Genomic DNA, 21,794 nt, shown 5'->3' on the forward strand with positions numbered 1-21,794 from the left:
GGCTTTCACACATTTAAGCCTTTGCTTAAGTTAGCTTAAATGATGGGCACTTTTGGGGTATGATGTTATAGTCATGCAATATGTGCATTTTCCACGTTTTTTATCTAGTGGAAAAGCCATATGCTAACTGAATTCCCCTGTCACATGTAGATAAGATATCACAGTGTTTTATTTTTTGTCTAAGAGTATCTGAAATCACCTAATATCATCAGACTGGAAATGAAAACATGCCCACACAGTTTGAAGGTTAGCAACAGTTTATGAGCAGGTAGGCTAGATCATCTCCAGTACGTCAAAACACACACACAGAACAACACCAAAAGTAGCGCGCCTGATGACACATCGCCTTTACGTCTCCGAAGTAGATCATTTCCTCATTCTCGTATAATGTTCCTCTTCCAGACGTAGCAGTGTTTTCATGTTTATTTCCTTCTTCTTTGCTTTGATTCTGCAAATATCAGAAGATAAAAGCCACAGTAACATCACATTTACAGTTACATTACCAATATATGATATTAATACTATCATAAGTCCACCATTCTTTCAGTTACTTTCCAGTCAAAATGACCATTAAGTACAGGAGATATTTCTGAGAATATTTATGAGGTTTCAAAACCGAAGCTAAAAACATTTTTAAAAGCTACAGAGAAAATGGGAGTCCTAACAACTACCTGGAAGACCTGGTAGACACCAAAACTGTCCCCATCAGTTAAACATGACCTCACTGAGAAAAGGAGAAATGGAACAACAAAGAAAGAAATGGAACAACAAAGAAACTGCTGGTGTTCTCAGAACAATGGACTGACCACTTCAGAGTCCAGATCTCGACCTCCCAGAATGTGTATGGAATCACTTGCATCATGGGAAACTGACTGAACTTTGGAGATGTGGAAAAATATCTGTGCAGATTTCTTTAAGAAACTGAAAGTGAGTTTCCTGAAAAGAATGGAAGCTGTAATAAAGGTAAAAACTGGACACTAAATAGTGAAAAATATACAGGATATTTAGTTATTGAGTCCTAATTTTTTGCTAAATTCATAGTTTTCTGATTTAAATTTTTCCCTTACGTAAACAATGGCTGTTGTGACTGGAAATGAAATAAAAGGTGGCCTCTCACTTTTGCACAGCACAAGAAAGCAGCTGAATGAATCATGATTCTGTTTGATGAGTCTGTTCTGTATCCCCTCACGTCACTCTGTAACGCAACACCAAACAAACCATCTAATTTCTGTTGCAAAACGGCTCAGGATGAAGTCCCAGTGTGGTTTCCTATGAACGCATCTTGCTTCCAGCTTACAAAAGTCCAAGAAAACCGCCAGCTTCCTCGTTATATGGCCCACTCCAATAGCTCTGCGGTAACAGACCCTGACCATTCTGCATGAACGATGCGGAAAACCACCAAACTCAGCTTTCTTTCAGCCACAACCCACTCTTCCCATGGTAAGCACACAGTGCAGTGTCATTCACACATGTCATTAGTGGTTAAGACCACGCTGCACTATCTACAAACAGCCATAATCGCACCATGACATGGCCACAAATTGTGGGATTCCACAGCTATACTATGACAGAGTATCTGTTGCTAGTAGGTCTCATTCTACGCCTACATACATGTAATCACATCAGACCACAGAGGTGTGACTGTACTGAAGAGCCCTGAGGTCCTCCGAGTTTCAGAATGACCACTGGAAACTGGATGTATAGTAAACAGGTAGTGGCTGAACCCACAGCACTGAATTTTGGCGAACATGTGAAGTACATGTGAAACAAAATGCTGCAGACACATTATGTGGGAAAAGCATTGATGGTCAGATTGAAGCACTTTTCCTGTGAAAAAACAGACACTTTTAATATAGCAGGGTTACAAAACATGAAAAATTTGCATTTAAAGGGCCCAAATCATGAATACGCCCAACTTTTTAAATAAAAGAGTTAATAAAAAATTTATAAAAGAATGTTTAACTCAATAAAAGACTTTAACGTTTCAAAGCATACTGTCCAAAATACGCTCCATGCAGTTGTCACATCACTGCTGTCAGAACAAAACCATGTATCTCCGAAATGGTAACTTTACAGGAGAAGGGAAAAACATACTTTACTTTTAATGTAAGTCAATGGAACCAGACTATTTTTCAAGTCATTTTGGGTCGTTTCTTTTGGTCCCTTCATTGTGAAATTTACACACAATGTAACGAGCAACAGGTACTTTCAAATTATGTCAAAAACTGAAAAACAATAAAAATTTCTTTTGTTCTGACAGCAGTGAGATGGAAAGTAAACAGCAAAAATGAGTAATTCTATCTGTGATGTCACAACATCAATACATTTATTTACCAGTTTAGCTCTGCTCATGCACAGTGACATTACATGGAGTGTTTCAGGATAGTCTGCTTTTTAAATGAGGCACAATCAGCACAGCCAATCAGAACAGAGCTAATTTACATAATTATGTCTTAAAGGGTTCATATAATAGAAAACTTACTTTTTTTTTAACTGAGCTTGTAAACATTTTTAAAGTGTTAAAATGTAACCAATCCATACCTGGAAACTAAGCTGCAAGACCAACCTGTTTTGAATTCCCTTTGTGATGTCACAAAAGCCAACACATTTATTTCCAAGTTCAGCTTCCCCCATTCATGTTGATGTTATAAGGTGTGTTATAGCTTTGTCTGCTTTTTGAATAAGGCACAATTCAGGGGAGCTTAATCAGAACAGAGCTCATTTACATAATTGAGTCTTAAAGGGCCATACCATGGAAAGCTGACTTTTCCTCGATTTTTAAGTTTGAAGTTTGAAGTAGTTTGTAAGCATTGTTAAAGTGTTAAATGTACTGTTCAGTAACCAGGAAACTAAACTACAAAAGCAGCCTGTTTTGAATTCATTCTGTTTCTTCAGCCCACACAAGTTTTAACCCCATTCTCACTGAAGTTATAAGGAGTGTTTCAACCTGAGCTGCTATTTGAAGGAGGCCAAACAGAGAGCAGTCATGAACATACAGTGACAGAAACAGCCTCGAGCCCTTCGACCATCAAGTACAGCTCGGTTTGACCTGCCATCCTTCAAGATGCGTGGAAGACAAGCATCAAGACTTTTCTCTGTCCTGGCACCGAGGAGGTGGAACGAACTCCCACTGGCTGTCAACAGAGTCTCTCGTGGTCTTCAAACTCAGACTGAAGATTTGTTTCTTTTCACAGCACTTAAGTAAACAGTGAGTTAAGTATTGAGTGTATTGTATTCTACTGCACTTATTGAAATATATTACACTGCACTGTGTTTAACTCTGTTTCTTTTTCTCTAGGTATCAACATGGGCTTGTCTTTCTAGCCATATCTGAGCTCAGGACCGGCCTTCTCTCTAACCTAATTGTAACTAACAAAGACAAATCACTTTTTATAAGTCGCTCTGGATAAATGCATCTGCTAAATGCTCTAAATGTAAATGTTTAATTTAGGCATACAGGGAGGCATACAGGGAGACAGGATGTAAAAATAATTATAAAAAATTATGAGTGGACAAATGGAGGACATGGGCCCTTTAATACCAAAGCAAAGTTTTAATAACTACTGTAATACTGTAGTGGTGCAATGCTTTAAAATTAAAAGAAAAAGAAATAATTAAAAAACCCATCTGAAACTGTGAGCGGGTGTGTCACTGCTGTGTTTTGCAAACCTTTTCCGGGAACTAAGGCAGTCCAGTTACCTTATGATGCAGTCACCTACTAAACATAATCATTAGTGGTTTGTCCTTCCCTCTACGGTCATCTTTCAGCGGAAGACATCTGTGGCTTCAAAACCAAAACATGGGAATTCACAGCTGCCACAGTGTGGCTTCTTCCTGGAGAATATGTCCAAATGGTTAGTCAGCTTTTATACAATATTCAGAAGAAAAACATCAAGCTGCTCATATTTCATGACTAGCATGCTTTACCCATCTCTGGTTTAAGAAAAAAAAACTATGTTTAAAAAAAATTCACTGGTTATCAGACTTAAAAACATTGTATTGGATTACAAGCACACACTTCTGTGTGATGAAGTAACACCAGACTCCGCCCAGACTTAAAGGGAAATTCCTCCAATTCTGCAAAATGTCTGTGTAATTAAATGGTCAAGAAGTAAACACAGTCATTCAGAGTGGTTTGACATTGAATGCTCGGTTCTAGAGCAAGAGGGCAGCAGTGGGCTGAAGGCTAGGGAACCAGCCTTGCAACCAGAAGGTCACCAGTTCGATTTCCTGAGCTGACAGTACAGGACTGAGGTGTCCTTGACCTAACCCCCAACTGCTCCCTAGGCATTGCGTATAGGGCTGCCCACCTGGGCAAGAGTGCTCACTGCCCCCTAGTGTGTGTCTTCACTAGTGTGTATGTGGTGTCTCACTGCATGGATGGGTTAGATTGCGGAGGTAAAAAATTTCCCCACTGTGGGACTAAATAATTTAACTTTAATATAATAAACCTGGTGAGTGATAACGGTTCACAGTGGCGGTGATAGGAACCATGCGTCCACCTCTAAAATCTCCCTGACAGAAAGCTATGTAACAATGGTTATGAAAACACCACTGATGCCTGAGTCATTCTTGCGCCGTAGATTTACAATAATGGAGCCTTATTATTTCATCTATGGCTATATTTGTGCTGTAGACATTGAGACATCTGGTTCCTATCACCACCATTGCAAAGAAATCGGCTGATAAATTTCTCAACAACAATCCATTTCATATCAAACCACCCTGACTGGCTTTGTTTACATCTCAAGGAGACTGAATTATGCATAGATTGGGGGAAATCAGTGGACTTCCCCTTTAACAGAAATACACTTCTGGCATTTTAAGCTTATTTCAGAGCAGCAAGAAACATCTGTAAAAAATCTGCATGTGACCCAAGTTTCAACCCATGAGCCAGTGATTGTATCATTGCTTATTTAGCATCTGTGTTTTTTTTTCTTTTCTTTGTTAAACTGCTGCTTGAATCGTCTGCTTATATTACACAATGCCTTTCCTGGGGGAGACACATATTAGTTTACTTTACAGAAAACAGTCCTACTCTTGCCCCCACACTCGCGAGGCAGATCAAAAGCAAGAAACGCTGGAAATAAAGAGAAGAAAGGCGCATTTAACAACTTCGATCTACTTTCCACTACGCCTGCTTGGGAGGGCCCTGACCTGGGCCTAATTTCTGGGACAAATAAATGCCTGTTTTGTCTGAGTGGCTGGAGTTCGGGGGACTTTCCTTGGAAGTCGATACGCTGTCGGTAAAGTCAGAATTACAAATCTCAAGGACGAAGATGCCACAGAGGCTACACACACACGCACACACACGCGCACACACAGACCACCAGCCCTGTGAGTGATGAAAACACTGCGCTCACGGTTAACCCATGCCTCGCTGAAGCCTTGCTCAGAACTGCGCATGCGTGTTACGTGTCCACTGCGCCAGTGTGAGTTAAACTGAAACGTTCGCCCTCGTTTAGAACCGAGTGACCGCTAGATGTCTCAACTCATTCACAGAAGAACTTTTTTCCGCACAGCACATTCAAACCGAGAGCTGAACACAGAAGCTGATACTGGCTTCATAAAGAAGAGGGGCTGTTGAGGGGGTGTAGTGGTCCCAGATGTCAGGACTGTCCAGCTGCAGCTGCTAAAGGATAAACTAAATAATTACTAAAAGGAATAACAATAGAAAAATAGCAGTTACATACTGTGATTTCTAAAGCTGCATTAGTGTAAATTATATGCAGATATTATACACGTATGACATTATGTTATGATATTAAACTCGAGTGTTATATTAATCATCCAGCAAAGCTTGAATGAAAAGTAACACGGCTTAAAAATCACTGATCAGACCTCAGAACGGTATAGGCGTGACTATCGGCTTGACTGACACCTGGTGGCGTGGTCACTTTGGGGACGTGTCGCTGAAACAGGCGCAAGCGTGCAGCGAAAATGCAGCTTAAAAAATTCAACAAATGTAATACTGTCCCTACGGTAGGCCAGAGAGGCCATAAAGGTAGCCATCATTTTCTGGATTGTTATCTTGAGGTAATGAGTTACTTATCTTGTTACCTCAAGATGACAAAAATGGGTTAGTTGTCTTGTTATCTCGAGATAACAAAGTTGTTATCTTGAAATAATGGGTGTTATCTATTATCTTGAGATAAAAACTTGTTTTCTTGAGACAATGTGTTAATTATCTTGTGGTCGCAAGATAACAAAGTTGTTATCTTGGGATAACGAGTTAACGGTCTTGTGATCTTGAAATAAAAAGTTGTTATCCTGAGATAACGAGTTAATTATCTTGTGATCTTAAGATAACAAAGTTGTTATCCTATCCCAGCGGGCATTGGGCAGAAGGCAGGATACACCCTGGACAGGTCGGAGTCAATACAACTTAGAAAATATCATTTCAGCGGATTATGGCACAATATGTGTACTAGTGAGTGAACAGAGCGTGTTGAGTAGATGGAAGGTGTACGGAAGAAATAATGAATGAGGAAAACGAGAGAGAGAGGAGGACAACGGGGGGAGAGATAGTGGATCAGGAAGTGGAGAGAATTGGTAAGGTGGAAGTGAGGGCAGCTTTAAAAAGGATGAAGAATGGAAAGGCAGTTGGTCCAGATGACATACCTGTGGAGGTATGGAGATGTTTAGGAGAGAAGGCAGTGGACTTTTTAATCAGGTTGTTTAACAAAATCCTGGAGAGTGAGAGGATGCCTGATGAGTGGAGAAGCAGTGTACTGGTCCCCATTTTTAAGAACAAGGGTGATGTGCAGAGCTGCAGTAACTACAGAGGTATAAAGTTGATGAGCCACACCATGAAGGTATGGGAAAGAGTTGTTGAAGCAAGGCTAAGGCGAGAGGTTCAGATCAGTGAGCAGCAGTTTGGTTTCATGCGCAGAAAGAGTACCACATATTTGCGTTGAGAGTGTTGGTAGAGAAGTACAGAGAAGGTCAGAAGGAGCTATATTGTGTCTTTGTGGATCTAGAGAAGGCGTATGATAGGGTGCCAAGAGAGGAACTGTGGTACTGTATGAGGAAGTCAGGTGTAGCTGAAAAGTATGTTAGGGTGGTGCAGGACATGTATGAGGATAGTGAGACAGTGGTGAGGTGTGCAGTTGGAGTGACACATGGTTTCAAGGTGAAGGTAGGGTTACATCAGGGATCAGCTTTGAGCCCCTTCTTGTTTGCAATGGTGATGGAAAGGTTGACAGATGAGGTCAGGCAGGAGGCTCCATGGACCATGATGTTTGCAGATGACATTGTAATCTGTGGTGAGAGTAGAGAGCAGGTGGAAGAGAATCTGGAGAGGTGGAGGTTTGCACTGGAGAGGAGAGGAATGAAGGTCAGTAGAGACAAGACGGAATACATGTGTGTGAATGAGAGGAAGGCAGGTGGAAAGGTAAAGATGCAAGGAGTAGAGGTCGTAAAGGTGGATGACTTCAAATATCTTGGGTCGACCATCCAGAGCAATGGACAGTGTAGAAAAGAGGTGAAGAAGAGGGTGCAGGCAGGATGGAGTGGGTCGATACGGATGTCAGGGCTGATGTGTGACAGAAGGATAGCAGCAAGAGTGAAAGGGAAGGTTTACAAGACAGTAGTGCGTCCTGCTATGATGTATGGTTTGGAGACTGTGGCACTGTCTAAAAGACAGGAGGCTGAGCTGGAGGTGGCAGAGATGAAGATGCTGAGATTTTCGTTGGGAGTGACAAGGATGGACAAGATTAGAAATGAGCAGATCAGAGGGACAGTGAAGCAGTTTGGAGATAAAGCCAGAGAGGCCAGGTTGAGATGGTTTGGACATGTGTTGAGGAGGAATAGTGGATATATTGGTCAAAGAGTGGAGCTCCCGGGCAGAAGGAGAAGAGGTAGACCTCAGAGAAGGTTTATGGATGTAGTGAAGATGGACATGGAGATGGTTGGTGTAAAAGTAGAGGAGGCAGTGGATATGGCAAGATGGAGGCAGATGATCCGCTGTGGCGACCCCTAAAGGGAGCAGCCGAAAGAAGGAGAAGAAGATGGCACAATATGGTACAATAAACAATGGCCCCAATGACTGTTTACTGCTTTTTTTCTGAGAGGGCACAATGAAGCATTTCAAATCAAACTACTTTACTTACACATCAGTGATTAAATTATGCTGATATTTTTAAATCACTCAGTAGACTGTAAGTCTGTGACTTCTGTATGCAGCACATGCTGTTGTTTTTCTTATAGTTTAATTCATTTTCTGGACTGTTATTGCGATTTATCCCAGAGTATTTAATAGAATGCCTTTTACCCAATGGCACCAGGGATAGGCTCCAACACTCCCCGCGACCCAGAAGGAGAAGCAGCTTAGACGATATGTGTGTGTGTGTGTGTGTGTGTGTGTGTGTGTGTGTTTGTGTTTAATATGAATGTAAAAGCACTCTAAAATTTACAGCCATGGGACTGTCAGCGACAATTACAGCCAACAATGACCCCATCTAGTGGCTGAGTGCAGAAGTGCTGCCAGTCTTTCTAGGCTGAGGAGCTTGGCCTGCACTACTTTTCTCCTCTCATTGGATCCATGTGTTACTGTATGAGTCAGTGTGTTTTTCTGCATCTCAAAACTTCATGACACACGTGTCTCCTCAAAACTCGGCAGTGATTTCGCTGTCAGGACAGTTTCTCATGACACGACAGCAACATGTTGTTCAGCCATCTGCAAATATTTCATCTTGAGTCACTATGATGAAGTGCCGGTCAGGTCAGATTTGCAGCTGGATTTAGAGCCATAAGCTGTGACCGGAATACACATCTGGAGTTAAATCAGCAGTAGGCTTGCCTACAGTCATTCAGCTTTAAGGATTAATTACTGAGGAGGTTCTCAGTGCTGGGAACTAAAAGCACTGTACTTCAATAAATCAGATTCATGAAGAACTGGATAACTACCTGATGAGTCAAAGCCTGTGAAGAAAACATCAAAATCTGAAGTGCCTGGAGGTCTCACACCTCAGTTGAATTATTTTAGTTCATCGTTCATTACATTCATCATTAACATGGTGCATAAAAATGCACTAATGTACAAAACTGCTATTTTTATTTACAACTTTCTTAAGAATACAGCCATTTTACATGTACACTTACTGTTCATTTATCGAATTTAACATAGCAGGTAACAAAAAAACAGAAGTTGTACACCAAAAAAGAGGACATGGTAACTTATTTTCACTTAGAAAATAACAGCAATGATCTATATTATTATCCACTCATCAGATGTTCTTCTTCTTATGATCCATGTCAAATAAGAACAACGATGCAAAGGCCTTCGTATTTATACCCAAACGCTGTTCCTCAAAACCCAATAAGGAAGACATTTGGCTAGCCCTCCAAACCCATATCTGTCTAATTTATCCTAAATTTGGAAATAGCTGTTGGCATGCCGCCAGCTGAAGGAGAAAATGCGTTCCCATCCATTCAGAACTAATGTAAATGCACTGCTAATTGATATCATGTTGTTCTGTTTCAGATGAACCGCTTTCACATGTGTTGTGCATTTTGCTGTTTTATGTTTACTGAGGGTGGAAACTGAGTGAAGTCATTGAAAAGGCAGTTAAAGAGGAATTCCACAAATTTTGAAAGTTTACCACAAGATTAAAAGTTAATATGTGAAGTCATTCTGAGTGGTTTGATGTGAAATGCTTAGTTCTTGAGAAACTTACTGAGTCAGAATTATTCACAGTGGTGGTGATAGGAACCAGACATCTGAAGCGTTTAATGCCTCTAAAAGCTCAGAAGAAATTCATTACATGAAATTATACACTGCCTGATTTCTGAGATATTGTCATATTTTAATTTTTAGAAGGTTTTGGCCTAGAACTTATTTCTTAACTGCAATCATGGTAGAGAGGTGTACAGTAGACCCCTGGTTCCCATCTCGACCACTGTAAAGAAATCTGAATTGGCACTTTTCAGTACAACATGTGCAACGATCAAATATCTGTGAATATAAAGTTTGAGGCTTTAGAACATATGCTTTATAGTGCTAGCTAACATTTCTTGGCCCTAGAATTCTCTTGGACTGAAATTAAAACTCATCCAGCCCTTTTCATCATCTTCTCAGGAAATAAAGTGGCCAAACAAGGAGCCCCATTCATCTTTACTAATAGCTGTCACTGAAGTGAAAAGGCTAATGGCTGTGTGTGTAGCGCAGGGCCATTGTGTCAGCCTCTGGTTATTTATCTTTGTTATTAATGAGAATGGAGATAGGATTCTTTCTGATCTGCTGGCTTATAGATTAATAGAGTAAATCTATGGCTGCATATATATATATATATATATATATATATATATATTTTTTTTTTTTTTTTTTTCAGAAGAAAACCTTGTATATCCAAATTGATAACTTTAAAGGAGAAGGAAAAAACATACTCTACTTTGAATGTAAATCAATGGAACCAGACATCTTTCCAAGTCATTTTGGGCCATTTCTGTTGGTCAATTTATAATGAAACTTATATGCAATGTAAAGGCCAACAGGTGCTTTCAAATTATGTTAAAAACTTTAAAACGTCAAAAATGGAGATACAAGTTTTTTTTCCAACAACAGCAATGTGGTGGTAGTTGTATGCAATGGTTTGAACACTTCTGGTCAGATAACATGTTTTGTTGGTTCTCTAAGTGAGTTAGAGCATCATCTACAGAAGAGAAACTCAAATATGGAATTGTTCTGCTGCTTTTAGTGAGCACTGTCTATTTCTTTGCTACAGAGCCCTGCTGGTGACATCCCATATAATAAAAATAATGCATAGCCATGAGTTAGTAAGGCATGGAAAGAAGATAATTAGGTCATGGCAATTTAGCAAGGCATAGGAATGAGATCCTAATCCATGGCCATGACTTAGAAAGGCATGATCTCATTCCCCCACCTTACTAAGTCATGGTCACCACTTAATTATCTCATTCCCATACCTTACTAAGTCGTGGCCATACACTGGAATCTCATTTCCAATAAGGCATGGCCATGATTTAGTAAGGCATGTGAATGAGATAATTAAGTGGTGACCATGACTTAGTAAGGTGGGGGAATGAGATCATGCCTTTCTAAGTCATGGCCATGGATTAGGATCTCATTCCAATGCCTTACTAAATCATGTCTATGACCTAATTATCATGTTCCCATGCCTTACTACATCATGGCTAGATGTTATTTTTATTTATACAGGATGTCACCAGGAGTGCTCCGTATTGTGCTTTAACATATGGGAAAAATAAAACATAAATGTGCCAGAACTTTTGAACAGGACGCATTTTACGTTTTATGTTTATTCTCTATGTCAAATTCAGTAAGTAAAATCGAACTGTTTGATTAAAAAGTGCAGAAGTGTGTTCTTGGTAGTGTTTTCACTTGCCTGTCATTTGCCTGGGGTTCCAAAACTTTGGCATAGGATGCTGTAAGCTTCCCAGTAAAGCCCAGTAAAGTTGATGGGCCTGTATGTGGAGCCACACTTCTTCAACCACATTACTGTGAGTGAAGCATCATCCATCCTTTATTTAACCCTTAAATGCTCAAAACTGCCAGTAAATACAGTTTGTTTTCAGCATCTGGAATAAATGCAGAAAACAGATTTAAAGGAATGTTACACTGATGCCTCAGTGGATATAGCCCCAATATAATATCAACATTATCACTATTTAGTGTGTCCACCATTTACATTCATCACTGCATCCATTATTCAGGAGACCCACTAACAGGGATATTTTTCCAACCTTCCAAAGTTCAGTCATAGATGTTGGCTGCATTTTCAGCTTCTCGCAATCAAAGTAATTCTAAAATCATACACTTTCACACGGACTGAACATTAATAAATGAAGGGTCATCTCAGCATAGTGCTGTGTATCATGTATATATTAGCTCTATAGTGCTTTTTAAATCTAAAATAATAACAACAATCCAGCAGTTTATTGAATAATAGTGAATAGTTACATATTAGCTCTATATATAGTATTTAGTATCTAATAAAACTCAGCAACAACAACAACAACAACAACAACAATAATAATAATAATGATAATAATAATAATAATAGACTTACATTTTATTGAATAATAATGAAAAGTATATAAAACATATTAGCTCTATAGTAATTAGTATGTAAAAAATAAGCCTACAGTTAATTTAATAATAATAATAATAATAATAAGAAGAAGAAGAATAACAACAACAATAGACCTACAGTTATTAAAAAATAATTAAAATCCTACCATTAAAGTTTAGAGAAAACACTTTTGTAATATCACAAAGTTGGTTTATCAGGATCCCTGTGGATTTCGCACCAGACTGCTGCAGTATTTTCCGTTCACTGTCCTCCTTTTTCCTCCGTTTCTGTCAGCACATTCAGTGTGTGTGTTTTCCATCTCCACGCAATGTAGGGCGCAGGTCTTACTCTCACCCTGATCACAAGAATGTGTTTAAATTTCGCTGAGCACCGAAACGTAGCCCGCCATCCCTGAAGAATACCCAGTCCTTCAGGGCTGGTCATAAACTGCCTTAGTGGACAGTTCCCTCACACCTCTGAAAGTGTGTACTTCACCCTTTTTCTTGTCAAAGACAATTAATACTTTATAAGGGCACTTGTTTACTTGGCAGAGGAGATGAACTGACACAGCAGATGTCACTTAAGATACTCAGATGTAAAGACGGAAGGCACTCAGGCACATGCAGAGTCTCTGAAGACACACATGTGAGTTAAAGATATCATTTTACAGACCTGCAGCATTTTACTGACCTGCAGCAGAAGAAGAACTGCAACAGAAGCTTCATGTAAAATTACAGTAAGTTACTGGCTACTAGTGGTATTACACACACAAACACAGGGTAGTTGGTCACAGGGTAGTTGCACTACTTTCACAATAGTTTACTGCACCATATTAACAGTAAATAACAGTGAAATGGTGACTGCCACTATTGTACTCCTCAGTCATCTGCACCACAATATTACTGTGATTTAGCTGTATTCTCCTGTATTTTTACAGAACAACTGTGAATGTAACAATGAACAACTTGTGCAGTCTGACGGTGTTGCTTCTTCTGCCTTGATCACTGCTCATCAGCCTTCTGGACCATTTTGACCACCATGCTGTACATCACTGTATAGTTTAAGTGACCCTTATTAGTCCAACAGCAGAGAAATTTCACCTCCGCATTTAACTACTACACTACATACACTCTAGTGAGTACACACACACTAGGGGGCAGTGAGCACACTTGCTCAGGCAGCCCTATCCGCAGAGCCCAGGGAGCAATTAGGGGTTAGGTGTCTTGCTCAAGGACACCTCAGTCATGTGCTGTCAGCTCTGGGGATCGAACCTGCGACCTTCTAGTCATGAGACTGTTTCCCTCACCCCTAGACCCCTGTAAACCTCACCCTCATGAACCGACCCACCTGCTGCTGCTCCATAAACTCAAACTATTGAATTAACCACTGCTCGTTTTTATTCTTTTATACTAATTCTGTTTGCTATCCGGTGTGGACCAGATGAGGAAGGGTTCCCCTTTTGAGTCTTGGGTCTTCTCAAGGGTTCTTCCTCCTGCTCTTAGGGAGATCTTCTTGCCACTGTCACCACTGGCGACGCTCATAGGGGCTTGGACACGGATTTTTCTGTGAAGCTGCTTTGTGACAACACCTGCTGTAAAAAGCGCTGAAAAAATGAAATAAAATAAACTAAAATAGAACAATATCAATTAATATATTTATTCACCATGTTTTGCATTACACGGTTGTTTGGACACCTCAGTGAAATTTTGTTGATTTTCTAAGTGTAAATAAGTTACACATCCTCTACAGAGAACACACGTCTGCACATTTTAATACACAACTACTGTTTATTTGCTGAGTTTAACATATTAAGGAAAAAACATAAAATGTGGCACAGGTAAATATTATGTCACATTTTATACTGTATGTTTTATTTCTTCCAATATGTTAAACTTAAACTTTTTTCAAAGAATGTGTTTAAAAATGATAGGTCGTACACTAAAATGAGTGACTTTTAACTTGTAATAAGGTTGTTATTTATGCACAGAACAACTCAAGTAAGCGTTTGCAAATGTATTTTGCTGCGTTTTTACTGAAAATATCTGAAGAGGAGTTGATTTTAGGATAAACTGATGAATACAGTTCAATTACAGTGAAAACTGTGCATTAAATACTGTGATATTTTGGCACAAAGTTTGGACACACTGGACAGTACATGAAATGACTATATTATTGATGTAAACATCATGACCCCTAGTTCCAAACACCAGAACTATGAAGAGTTTTGAACTAGAACTAGAAGTTTTGACAAACTAGCAGATTTTTTTTTAAAAAGAGAAGAGTGGCTAAAAATAGCTCCATTAGTGTTCAGGCATTAAAGAGGTTATTTAAGGGAATTCCTATTTATTTATGTGATTTTGTACTCCAGTGAACAGCCATAACAAGCACAGTGTACACACACACAGAGACGCACACATAACAACACAGTAAACACAGATTATAACAGATCATTCAGATTCTAAAATCTGATTGGCTGAGCCACTTTCCAAGCCATTGCGAAATGCTTTTCATTAAAACAATACAATATTGTGATACATTCATTACTATATGACAAGAATGTTAATGGAATGATGACAAGACTGGACAGCTGAACATTCTTGTCCACTTTTAGCAGTCCATGGTTGCTTGGCAACAACATTTCTTTGCCGTATAATTAGTTATTGTGGATATTATTAATAATATTTTTAATTACTTTTTGAAAAATGTCATATTTTATCATAATTTGTGGCATCCCCCATTTTATAAAAACAATAGGCTGCTTGAGGCTGTTTCTTTATCCCAAGGTGGTTTTACTCTGCTTCATATCATGCTTAGCACCCTTACCTGTAATAAAATGAGGTGGCTTATTAGTCTAATAACTCTTAAGCATCACCAGGCCACAGTCACTGTTATCATAATTGCATAATTATATTGTTAAGTTATGTATATACTATGGGTTAATGAAGTAGGGACTTACTTAACTAAAGGGTCAGTGATAATTGTTGAGCTCGCACTGGTGGGGAAATATATTGGCTCTGTTGATAATGAAGATAATGAAACTCCCTCTCCTCTGCCCACATTTCCTCATATTGATTGTAGATTCAATTGTGTGTGTGCCAGCTGAAAGTTTGTGGCTTTCAGCATCTAAACTCTATGACCGTGGAGTCTGAGTGGGTGTATGTGTGTGTTTGTTAGCTTGTCTCATCATTAGACTAAATTATCAATAGTTTTTCTTATTCATTCTTCATTATCATCACATTTCTAGATCTTTTAGTTTGTTTAGCTTGTTTATGTTGCTTCTATTTATATTTTATATTTAAAATGCTTTATATTTTTGCTGTCTATTATGGTCCTGAAGCTCACTCCAACTGCAGTAACTGAGAATGTGTCAATCTGTATGGAGCCCCACTGGTGACATCCTGTGTAAATAAAAATAATGCGTGGCCACGACTTAGTAAGGTGAGGGAACAAGATAATTATGTCATGGCTACGACTTATTAAGGCATGGGAATGAGATCCTAATGTATGGCCATGACTTAGTAAGGCATGGTCTCGTTCCCACGCCTTACTAAGTCATGGCCACCACTTAATTATCTCATTCCCACGCATTAATAAGCCTTGGCCACGCATTATTTTTATTTATACAGGATGTCTCCAGCGGGGCTCTGTAAATCTGTGGTTTCTGCATTGGTACAACATGCCGTAGCATCAGTGGAGAGTAAGACACAGGGGAGGCCAGGGTTCTGATGCAAGTTCTCTTTATTATACACACCAGTAAAAAGGAACATACAAACCACAGGAAACGCAGGGAGGTCACTACCAACTACGATAGACACTCAATCCACTAAATAAACCCCATGTCACAACACATAATAACACAAACAACATGTATGCATGACTTACACTAACAAACAATAACATTATCAACAATAACAATAACTATGTCAGAGGGTGTGCACCTACCATGAGCCTTTGCATGTTTGTCAGCATAGCTATGCCTCCAGAGTCTCTCAGAGGCAGCGCCAGCCAGGAGTGGGAAGGCACAATACTTTAGGAACTGAAGAGAGAGTATAAACAGTTGTATGAAAAGTCTGGTCTTTATATTTGATAAACAAACAAAAAAAAAAACAGCAAACAAAAGTAAAACAGTCATTGCGGCGTGTGCAAAAGTTTGAGCACCCCACTCCCAGAGCTCATTAGGCCTTAAATGAATCATTAAGACTAGTTAGGCAGATCCAGAATTACTGCCATTAAAATGATCTGCTGATGACCACTCCGAGTGTAATAAATTAATAAAGGCTTTTCAAACCTTCTGTTAACACTGAAAACCCATGGGCTCCTCTGAGCAACTGACTGAGGATATGACAGTGAAGCTAACTGATGCATGCAAAGCAGGGGAAGGCTATAAAAAGAGATCAAAGCACTTCCAGGTCACAATTTCCACAGTCTGAAATGTCATTAAGAGATCAGAAGGAAACCTTAACCGTGACCTTATCATGAAAGTCAATGTGTAAAATACAAAGCAACGTCTAGATAAGCCAGAAACATTATGCAAACAAGTGCTGTGGGCTGCTCTTTGGCCATAATCACCAAATATATATTTTGAGAGAAGAAAAAAAGAACAGTATTTGATGAAAAGAACACCTTGTCAGCTGTTAGGCCTGGGGTAGATCTATTATGCTTTGGGGTTTTGTGGCAGTTAGTGTCACATGAAACACTGCATGAGTAAATGGAAGTATGGATTCCACTAAATGTCAGCAAATTATTAAAGCAAGTGTGACACATTTAGTCTAAAAACCTAAGCTGAAAAGAGTCTAGCTTCTACAACAGGGCAATGGTCCAAAACAGCACAGTCCACAGTTTTATTTATTTATTTGAAGTCAATTAAATATGAAGTAACTGTGCATCAACATTTGCATAAACGTAAAACCAAAACTACAAATAGGTCGATGCAGAGATTGTATGCACTTTAAAAATCAGTCAGAAATGCCCCAATGTTTGTATTCACCATCTGAATCTTTCATAGCATTATGGTTTATCCATTTTACATAAAATGATCATATAGCATTAACGCTTGATGGAAAGAGAGCCTATGGTTAGGCAGGGAGCGTGTAAAGTATGCCATTATATGCAAAAGGAAATCCACCTCACTGAGGATTTAAGCCTTTAAGCCATTCATAAGCTTTTAATGCCAATCTTTCAGTGATTGTCATCAGTCAAAGTATTTAATTACCTGGTTTCATTATTAATTATGGATATAATTGGGCTACAGATTCCTGTAGGTATGTCAGCAATTCAAAGTAAGCCCAGCAATGTCCTGCAGGGTGGCCCACCAGGAGAATGCATTGGACAGGCTTAATTTTAGCTCTACAGTTAGAGTTCATTAACAGCATCGTCTCAACACTGGACCACAAACAGAGAGCTCCAACAGAGGCGGACACACAAATGCAGACTTGTTTTCATACAGGATGTGGGGTATTTAAGAACTTGCTTGTAATAATAATAATAATATATCACAGATGTGATACATATATAGTACCTACAGTACTGTGCTAAAGTTAGAGACCGCCCTTTGCTTATTTCATTTATAGTCAAAACGGCCATAAAGCACAAATTATTTAATTTTCAGTGTCAGAAAAAAGCTGAAAACATATTGAAGAGAAAATTACACAGAAGTCTCAACAACTAACTACAATATAAAATCAATCAACACTGTATTTGTTCACCCTTTTCTTTGCACTGTACTGCCACATTAACTCTTCTGTCCTTCCACCAGTTTAAACCAACAAGTTACCGGTTGCTTCAAATGTTTTCAGGATACAGAGCACTCCAAAAAACAATTAAATGCTTATATTGCAGCAGCAAACGCCTACATATAAAAATATAAGTATAAATAGAAGCACACAGTGGCAATAGCAGGGGGAGGTATTGCACATGCAAGAAGGATATTACACACACTAGGCAAGCACACCAGATAACAAGTAACAATAAATAAAGAAGTGAGGAATGAAGTAGATGGCAGTAATAACACTACACTATGAATATGCAGTGTAGAAGGTGTAGTTATACTCACTTAAAAATGATGGCTTTCATGCAAAGGGTTCTTAGAGTGTTCATGGTTCTATATAAAACCATTTTCTTTACTAAAGAACCCTTGAAGAACCATTTTTAAGGGTGTATGTGCAGAAATAATATAATAATATAATACCCCACATATGGGGTAATCAGGTATATTGTAAACTTTTAAATAATACAGTTTAATGATGAAATTTTTACAAATTCCAAGGGGACATCAAGACCTGGTAGACCACCAAAACGGTCTCCATAGAGAGAGAGGACAAAATCAAGCTCCAATCTTGTTTCAGATCTGAAAAAATTCACGTGGCCTGGCTGTAGTCCAGTTCTAGTTTCATCCCATTGGTCGTCGATGGGGTTGAGGTCAGGGCTCTGTGAGGGTGGAGTTCTTTCATAGTGATGAAGCATCATCCCTCCTCCACCAAACTTTACAGTTGGCACAATGCAGGTGTGCTTAACACCATATGTTTTACATGTGAAGTAACATTATCCTCAGTAACCAAAATGACATGTTTTTGTTCTTTCAGTTTAAAAAAATGAAACATGGAGCTTTTGTAACAAGCACTAAAGAGTCATTAGCTTTTTGGTGTTCTTGGTTGTTAGCCCTAATTTCCTCTAGATTTCCTACAACCATATGAAAACAAGTGCTCACACACTATAGTTTCAGAGGCAAGAGTTGTTCATCAGCGGTTTATGTGAGTGTCAAAGAGAAAATGCGGAGCTTGCATTAAGTGGACGGCAGAATAGATTCGCTGAGTTCTGGCAGCCGCAGCAGCAGTGGCAGAAGCAGCAGCCATAACATTTACTGAAGAATGTCAGCAGGGCTATAAAGCCAGAGAGACCAGTCACAGATCTTTTATACCTGTCACCAGCAGCAATTCCCAACTCTTCCCCACTCAGCACACTGCGCTTCAGCAGCAGGGCTGAGGGGGCTCCCAGTTCACTCATTACTAGCTGATGCTGCAGGGCATTTTCAAGGCAATCTCAAGCACAACTGCAAATTGCGCCTCAGTCGACAACCCCAGTTCTCCCCAACTCAGGATTTCATGCTGAAGAAAATGAAATATCAAGGTGAAGTCAAAGCTGAAAGGAGATGAAATATGAATATGTAGTTGGACAGATTTATTTTTCATTTCTTTGCATTTTTGCTGCCGTTAAGGGTTCATTCCAGTTTTGCCAGCCAGCCCAAATCTCTGCAACAAAAGTCTTTGACTAAGTGGGATTCTTCAGCAGGGAGCTGTTCTTCCAAACTTTGTTAGCTCCCTTTTGGTTCCCTCACTTCCTGCCTGCAGGAGCTTCCATCTTCATCCACCAGCACAGTCCAGTTCTTCCTTTCACTCTCCTTCTACTTTTTTCAAGTTTAGATGTGATACTAATGGAAGTTCAGTTTGTTTGCTGTGAGTTGAACACAAGAGGGGTTAATAGGGATTTTGGTATTAATAGGGAGTCACCTTTTGTTGCAGTAACAGTCTCAACTCTTCTAGGAAGGCTTCACAATAGATGTTGGAACATTACTGTGAGGATTTGATTGAGCATTAGTGAGGTCAGGCACTGATGTTGGATGATCGGTTTTGGGTCACTCCAGCTCATCACAAAGGTACAGGATGGAGCTCCATCACTCCAAAGAACACAATTCCACTGCTCCACAGCCCAATGCTGAGCGTCTTTATACCCCTCTAGCCCATGTTTAGCACTGGGCCTGGTGATCTTAGGCTCATGTGCAACTGCTTCAGAGTCCTTTCTATTGGTCAATGCTTTTCTAAGATGAGTGTATAAACTATATGTGCACAATGGGTACAACTGAAAGGGGAGTTGCTCAATTTTTCAAAAGTTCTGCATAATTAAATTGTTAAATTGTGAGGTAAACAAAGTCATTCAGGGTAGTTTGAGATGGAATGGTTTAGTTTAGACAAACTTACCAACTCAGATTTCTTTAGAGTGGTGGTTTTTGCCATTTCTCAGATTTGACATCATTTGAAAATGCATGTTCCCCTGTACATTGTGTGTGAATTTCATGATGAATGGACCAAAAGAAATGGGCCAGAATGACTTGGAAAAAAGGCTGGATCCAATGACTTACATTAAAACGTAATAAAAAGTATTTCTTTCTCTTCTCGTGAAATTTACCGATTTGGTAACAAGGTTTTGTTTCAACACCAGCAATATATTTTAGGTCAAAACCTTCTTTTTTACAAAGTATTGTAAAAAAAACTTTTAACAACGTTTCTGTGCTAACTTTCCATGAGGGAAATTTTAGAGGTATTTAAGGCTTCAGACGTCTGGTTCCTATCACCACTGTGAGCAATTCTGAATGTGTTTCTATGTACTGGAACATTTAATATCAAACTGATTATTTACAGCTTAACATCTTAGTTATAGAGATAATTTTTAAAAATTGAGGAATTCTTTGAAGTTATCTGGCTGTCTGGATGCATTTGGACATGTAGCGTTTTACATTTAAACCTAGCAGCATCAGAAATAAATCTAGCTATGCAGAGTTCATATCTGATTGAGTTCGGACTGGTTTATAGCTTTGGGAAACTGCATTTCAATTACTTGAGCACATGAACAGAATTGACTGCTTTAAAATCCATTGTGTTATTGCTGCCATGATCAGTTCAATTTCAGTGAATATAGATGCTTTGTTTGCCTATGGAGTCACACCTCTGACACAAAGCACTTTATAGACCCCAGAGACCCAATCAAGTCTGGGTCAATCTCAGATGCTGGGCCCTCCACTGAATCTCTCCAGTCTTGACTGAGCATCCAGTACCCACAAGGCCCAATCAACTTCGACACGCGCACAAGCTCACATACTCTCTGTCTCCTTAGGATGGATAACTGATGTCACTCCCATTTCCGAATGCTCCCTTTGAGCAAATTAGCGTGTTATATTCTCCCACAAGTCACAGATATTCATCAGGAATCTATAGGCAAGTTTTCCAAAACCAGATGCTATTGATTTGCCCTTTTGAGACCCTTTCGAGTTGCTTTTAGCTTTGATCAAAGTTGCAGCAACACAATCTTATTGCAATCTCACTTTGTACTGTTTTAGTCATTAATGTGGTATTTTTCAGTGTATTGTTGTGGTGGTGATTACAGCATTTACACATTTTTTCCCTACTCTTAATTTTGTCAAGTCAAGTTTATTGTTTACGTCTTTAGTTTGCCACTGTTTTTAGCAGTGCTAATGTACGGTACAGCTGCAAAAGTCATGGAGCACCCCTTCATTTAATTCATTTCCAGTCAAAACGGCCATGAAGTTGTTCATTTTCGGTTTCAGGAAAAGCGTGAAACAACAGAAAATGAGCTTTAGCGGCTAAATATTACATGCATTTCTTCAGTATTTTCTCATATTACAGCTTCTGTTCTTTTCAAACAAATGTGCAGGGATATTGTAACACGCCTCCAAAGTTCAGTCTTAGAAATTTGTTGCATTTCCTGCTTCTCATAATCCAAGCGCAAATGGAGATGACCAGTGTTGGTGTTCTAGTGCTTAAAAAAAAGTTTTGGTGTCTACCAGGTCTTGCATGGTTGTTAGAAGTCCCAGTTTTGGAAACTGTTTTTTTTTCTTCACATATTTTCTTTTGACTATTGATTTCCTTATGTAAGTGGATTATCTCATATCCAATTGCTTGAACATGTAGATGAAAAAAGAATAACTTATACTAATACTTCTGAACAGTC

This window comes from Pygocentrus nattereri, chromosome 1, assembly GCF_015220715.1.
Source record: "Pygocentrus nattereri isolate fPygNat1 chromosome 1, fPygNat1.pri, whole genome shotgun sequence".
NCBI classification, from domain to species: domain Eukaryota; kingdom Metazoa; phylum Chordata; class Actinopteri; order Characiformes; family Serrasalmidae; genus Pygocentrus; species Pygocentrus nattereri.